The following is a 7,245-nucleotide window of genomic DNA, read 5'->3' as shown; positions in this document are numbered from 1 at the left end:
AAGGGGCAGCATCAATGGGCTCAAGTGTGGCAACATTTGTGAGGTTGTCCCAGGACCAGAGTGTTTCGTTCTGTTGTCCATAGGGTTGCTATGAGTTGGTACTGACTTGATGGCACCTAACAACAACAACAACATGGTTGTTTTTAGATGCCATCAAGTTAGCCCCAACCCTGTGCACAAGAGAAAGAAAGGCTGCATGGTCTGGCGACATATTCATGGTCAGTTGTGGATCAAACCTTGCGATCCATAGGGTTTTCATGGCTCATTTTCATAAGTAGATCTTCAGGCCTTTCTTCCAATCTGTCTGGAAGTCCTGCTGAAACCTATTCAGCATCATAGCAACATACAAGCCTCCACTGGCCGATGGGTGGTGAGTGTGCATGAGATATGCAGGTCAGGAATTGATCCTGGATCTTTGGCATGGAAGTGAGGATTCTACCACTGAACCACTTGTGGTTGTTGGTAAGTGCTATCAAGTTGGTAAATTTGAACCACTGACCTTGTAGCTCAAACAGACCTTGCAGTCCAGTGTTTTATCCCACAGCTATAGCTGGGGCGTATTATTAAAGGAGGCAGTAGTGGCTCAGGAGCCCTGGGGCAGCGCTGTGAGATAAAGCTCTGGACCGCAAGGTCAGTTCAAATTCACCAGCCCCTCCTCAGAAACACTATACAACGTTGCTATGAGTCAGAACCGACTCCACGGCCCTTAATAACAACAGCAACAGATCATGATGGACCCCTGGTGTGATGCTGTGGGGTAAACACTGGACTGTGAACTACAAGGTCAGCAGTTCAACTGCTCCTTGGAAACCCTATACAGGGTCACTACGAATTGGAACCAACTTGATAACACTTAACAGCAACATTTTTCCAGAATTGTAAACACTTATGACTTCAAATTCTTTGCAGCAGTAGCTGACTATGAATGATGAAGTAATTAAATATCACATGTGATTTTGTCCTTCTAATCTTCCCCTTCTTTTATTGAAGAAGCCATAAACATTTATAATTAATATACCCCTTTCAAGATATCCTTTCAATCATGCATAGAGAGGAATGGAGAATTGTTTTTCATGGATTTCATTATTAAAACAGAATCTAGCTATTTTAATAAACAAACTGAGAGACAAATCAGAGACATTTGTACTCTCATCAATCATATAAGAACATTCCTATACCGCCAAACCCATCCTGATGCTTGCTTCTTCAGACCTTTAACAATGTTTTCTATGGATCTCCCAATGATATTTGCTGACAAAAGAAATGTTTTTTGATTTTGATTTTAGACAGTTTTTGCCATGGCAGAAGACAGTGTTTATCTAATTTTTTGGTCGCTGTTAAGTGCCTTCAAGTTGGTTCCAACTCATAGCAACCCTGTATATGATTTCCAAGAAGTAACTTGTGGGTTTGAACTGCTGACCTGTGGTTCACAGTCCACTGTAGAGCCTACAACAGCACAGCAGGGGTCCAGTTAATGTCTACCTTTTAAATATCTGTCCATAAACAAAAAAATCCTGAAAGTAGGGAAATTATCTTAAGTGAAATTGAGTATTGCCTGGCTAAAACATTGTTGTCAAAAAGCTGTAGAGATTTTCCTTCATGATCTGGAAGTTTAGCTTCTAAATGTCATAATAGTCATCATTGGCTAAAACACAAGCACAATGTGTATTGTTGTTGGGCAATGTTCACTATTAACAGTATTAGATTTAAATCCATAGTTCAAGTAGTCTCCATGAAAATTTCTAATTTTGTTGGTTTATTTTTTGTCAGACCTGTCTAGATCATCATTATTTTTCCTCTGTAATAGAAGCAGAAATGTTCACACTTGCCATTTTCTCATTGTTCCCTTATGTTTTCATTATAGCTATTATATTCAACTCACAATTTCTTTACAGATATATTTTTGTCTTTGGTCCATTTTGTAAGGGATTTCACTAAAACTAGGTAACATGATCTCAGAATCCACTTGGGCCTATGTGAACTGTGATATAGCACGGCATTATGAAAACCAACACTCATGAGAAGACAACTTTGTCAAGCCCTCCATGTGATAGAGCCCCACTCTACCCTCAGACTATTGTGTGAGGTATACTTGACATTTGATTTATGGGAATGAACCAGTTTTAATCTGTATATTGTATATTAGTGGCACTGTTTTCTAGTTTTTAGACAATTACTGATGGCATGATGACCTTGACTTCAGACGTGACAAACCATTTAGCCAATTTCAAGTTGCTTGGATAGACTGGTCATTATGATAAACATTTTCACTTTTTTTTTTACTACCTAGAATCCTTTTTCCCTTCTTAGTAGCTCTCCCTAGTGGCACAATAGTTAACTGCTCAACTGTTATTCCAAAGGTTTGTAGTTTGAACCCAGTCTGGTTCCATAAAGTTTGGTGATGGTGGTGGTATATGCCGTGGAGTTGGTTCTGACTCCTGCGTAGGGTTTCCAAGACTGTAAATCTTAACTAGAGTAGAAAGCCGTAACGTTTACAACCTTAGAAATCCTATAAGGCAGTTCTACTCTGTCCTACAGGGTTTCTGGGAATCGAAATAGCCTTGATGGCAGCAGGGTTTTATAGGTTTGAAATAGTTCTCCAATTTCCTTTTGAGAAACTACTCTCCCCCATTGTGGAGCAAGGAAGCAAGTGGAAGTTATAAGATCACAGATGCTCTGAAAATGTTCTGAGAGCCATGTGCTCTGCAGAGAGAAGACCAGAGTATAGAAAAATAAATTTGAGAAGTCAACGAGTCTTAGAAAAAGAACAGCCTTAGTTTCTGAGTTTCCAGTTTTTCTTTTACAGACCTTTAGGACTCAGATGTATTTCATTTAACATCCATAACATTAGTTCACTGTCTGGGACATTGGTTGTTGTAGACATATAATAAATGTGCCATTTCACTTCAGCTAATTTGTATGCTTTTTCTTCCTTTCAACCAAACAGTCCCTAACTGAGAATAATTTGGTCCCAGGATGAGGAGTTGCAAACAATCAACACTCAGAAGAAATGGTAACATTCCTCTCCCTTCCTATTCCACCAGAAGCCAAAGGTCTGAGCCATGCAATAGAAATTCAGCTAGTTAAGCTTTTACCTTGAATCTTCAAGCAATCTTAAGTATCATGGGAAAGAGTGGGAGCAAAGCTCAGTTCCAGGTTACCTGGTTTTGAATTCTAGGGAATAGTAGTAGTGTTCATTTATTGCTTCCCCAGCTTGGAGTCACTGGTTGTTGCTGTTGTTAAGTATCGTTGAGTCGATTCTGACCCATAGCGACTGTGTATAGGGTTTTCAAGGAACAATTGGTAGGTTTGAACCACTGACCTTGCAGATGAGTGCTTATCCTACAGCACTTAAAAGCCCATCTAAGTACTAAATGATGCAAATAGCTAACACATCCAGTTGCTAACTAGAAAGTTGGATGTTTGACTCCACTCCACGAGACCTAAGGAAGAAAGAAAGACCTGGTGGTCTACTTAGAAACAGGCCATTGAAAGCCCTGGATCCCAAGGCTACTCGGGCACACACGGGATCACTATGAGTCAGGGTTGACTCGATGGCAACTCAGTGAATGTAAGTACAATTGTTGAAAAATCTCGCCAGCATTTTTCTGTGGTTTTAGTCTACCAATTTTGACAGGAACCCAATACGCGTTAGACAACCAGTGGAAGACCATAGGTTGGACTTTGCTTCTGCTGTATAAAAGGCTATTAGGATGCCTGGTGTAGAAGGAGTGTGGTTTCATGAAGAATGAACACTTGACCGCAGAAGGCTAAGGAATAGCTGATGTAAGACTCTCAATCTGAAACTGCAGTCCAATGGTAAGGTTACTGACCCTAAATGGCTCCAGAGCACAAAGACAAGGGGCCTCATGCTGTCTTCCCCACTCACTTGTCCAGATACCTCAGGGGGTAGCCCCACTCTTCAGCTACTTTTCAGTTCTGTGAAGGGTGCTTCGTATCTTCACACCTAAAAGTTTATACCTTTCTTCCTCCCCTCACAAAAAGTCCTTAAAGACTAGATTCAGGAGCATCAGAAAAGGCCTTTAAGACCAATGCAAAACCAAATCAGGATGAGAAAAGTAAGTAATGAGTACTATGTTCTCTTCTAAAGCAATAGGCTTCAGAACAGCTCTCCACTTCCCGGAGAGAAAGGTAGACATACAATTTTCATTTTGGGGAAGATGCACACTACAACCTGGCTACACAGTGGGTTAAGCATTGGTTGGGTTGCTAGTTGTAAGGGGGGTGGTTCAAACCCACCCACCACTCCCTGGAAGAAAGATGAAGCTGTCTGCTCCTATAAAGATGTACATCCTTGAAAACACTGTGGAGCAGGTATATTCTTTCCCATAAGGTTGCCATGAGTCATAATCAACTCAGTGATGTGGGTTTGTTTTGTTTTAGAGTACGCTACATTAGAATGGTGGACTCCTGGTGTGGCGCTATAGGATACATACAAGACCATGAACCACAAGGTCAACGTTCAAACCTACCACCTATCCCTCAGAAACCCTATGCAGGGTCGCTGTGAGGCTGAACTGACTCAACTGCACTAAACAACAGTAGAAAGAGTTGAATGTCTTCTTCTAACTCAAAACAATAAAGAAAAGACAGCTAAGTTTCCATTTGAATACTAATTAAACAAACAAATAAGCATGTGTAATCTCGTCTGTAAAGCCCTTTCTGCCTACAGGCAATGCTTTAGGATATACTGACAGGATGCTTTTGTTGAAAAAGCTGGGGTTCTGTGTTAACCAACGTTGTGTGATTGATATCCTATTTACAACAGCATAAAAAAGCCATTGCTGAGGTCACTTTTGTACAATCATAAAAGAAAAAACTGAAGTGTTAAATATTGGAATCAGGATGTCAGGGAGGATCCCCAAGGAACTAAGAAAACTTGACCTCTAGACCTTTCTGAAGTGCATACTGTACTTTGGTAAGATTTCTTTTAGAAGGGAGAATCTGAAGCAGCCATATTCAGAGTCTAAGAAACTCATTCCTTTAACAGAAAGGTAAGTATTTACTATCTCTGTTTGTTGTTGTTAAGTGCCCTCGAGTCAGTTTCGACCCATAGCAACCCTGAACAGGGTTTCCGAGGCTGTAAATCTTTACGGAGCAAAGCTGGTAGTTTCAAACTGCTGACCTTGCTGTTGGCAGCCCGATTCGTAAATACTAAGCTACCAGAGCTCCTTATCTCTGTTTAACAACAGATAAATTTGAAGAAAATTTACCATTTGTTATGCTATTTCCTCTTTTCTCTGTTCTTAATTCATTTAGAAAAGTTTTTCATTGTGGGTATTACATTCCTCAATTAGACAAGGGTTACTGAACCCTGAGAAGCTACATTCAAAGCAGCCTGAGAAGAAGGAAGATGCCCCAGGGATTTGGACTTGAACTAAATAGCTGGTAAAAACTTTAAATTGTTTTGGTTTGAGAAAGGTGTGAGTAGATCTTAGGTATCTGCATGATGGCTATGCTATATTTACCTGGGCCATGCTCAGAATAGTATTCTTGGGAGGAGAGTTTGTATTAAACTTGGATTGTGGTAGACCATGGAACTTTTTTCCTTTCCAGGAAGTTTTCATGTGTACCTGGTCGTGTTAGTGGAGAAATGATTCAGGCCTGACCAAGTGCTATAGCAATTGGCTCAAGGTGTAGCATGTGACACAAACAAAGCCAATTAGAATCCTTCATCTGTACTGAACTAGAGACTAGGAAAGAAAGTCATTGTTTCTTGCCTCTGGGGTAGGAGAGCGACACCAACATTCCAAGAGGAGAAAAAACAAGCAGAGATGATAATGAGAGCCGGAGAAAGGAAGTCTGCATGGCCTGAAGGCCTCATCCTAGTCCTGGAGCCCTGGTTCGTGAAGTTCTTCCTGAAGTCAGTTCTGTGAACTACTCCATCCGAGCTTGGTTGTCAGAGCCTTTTCTGTGGGGGCTAACTTAAATTAGGTTTCTATCACTTGAAAGAGTCCTAATTCTCACCCCAAACTTTGTGGGGCTGGGAGGGAAAATTAAACAAAAATTTAGTTGTTGTTGTTGTTGTTTATTGAAGCTATTAATTCAATAAACAACAACAAGGGTAAAACTTTAAGCACTACACAAAGTATATTACATACATTTTTAAAAAATAAGTCTTCTTCCTACCACCCCCAGAGCCCTGTCTGAAGAGGCAGAAACTGCTTCTTATGAATCCTTCCAGGAATTTTCTTGAATTAGCTTTATAGCACTCTAAAGAGACAAAATAACGAAGGAGAGTAAGATATTATGGTTCCCAGATCCAGCTCAACAAAGCAGGAATGGATTCATGTTATGTCTATTTTTTCTCTTTTCTGATTATAATGGGTTTAAATTTGCATTTGTAAGATCACCTTACCACGAACTTCTACAGTTTACATTTTTAAATAAAATCCCAACAGAGAAGTACCAGCTAATGAAATTTGTTTTATCATCATATAGAACTTTTACAACATATTTTAAAACACCCAACATCTTGAAACAATTAAGAAAACCACTGATCTTCACAGAATCACTTTGTTTTTCTAAGGCCTGCAAACATGAAGGGGTTTATTTTTAATTTCATATGCTTGCTTTTAGATTTGATTTCTGCAAACGAGTCAGAGGTCACACAATGTATGCTGTCACTGTGGTTTCATTTTTTTGTTTTGTCTTTAAATGTGAGAGTCAAAAGAAAGAACATCATATTTAAAAAGCACAGCTGATTCAAATATCTTTTTGAAGTAGCTTGTGTGATGCTGTAGGATAAGCACTGGACTGCTAACCAGCCGCTCCTCAGAAACCCTACACAGGATCACTATAGTCAAACTTTACAACACTTAACAGCAACAATAACAGATTTATATCGATAATATATAAACTTATGAGCAAAAGTTGTTGTTAAGTGCTGCCTAGGTGGTTCCAACTCATAGTGCCCTATTGTTATGTGCCGTGGAGTCAGTTCTGACTCATCGTGACCGTACACACAGCGTTTCCGAGGCTGTAAATCTTTACGGGAGCAGACCGCCTCATCTTTCTCCTGTGGAACCACTGGTAGTTTTGAACTGCTGACCTTGCGGTTCGCAGCCCATTTCATAACCACTACGCTACCAGAGCCCTATAGGTAGTGCTTTACTTAAGAGAGTTCCACATTTTGCAAGGTAAACTTAAAAGATTCTTTAAGTCATCATCTCTGACTAAAACACAAACGAATGTTTTTTTGAGAACCTACTCTGGACAAGGCAC

Source organism: Chrysochloris asiatica, unplaced genomic scaffold (genome assembly GCF_000296735.1).
Source record: "Chrysochloris asiatica unplaced genomic scaffold, ChrAsi1.0 scaffold00069, whole genome shotgun sequence".
Classification (NCBI taxonomy): Eukaryota; Metazoa; Chordata; class Mammalia; order Afrosoricida; family Chrysochloridae; genus Chrysochloris; species Chrysochloris asiatica.
The sequence above is the reverse complement of the archived record's forward strand: the minus strand, read 5'-3'. Positions refer to the sequence as shown.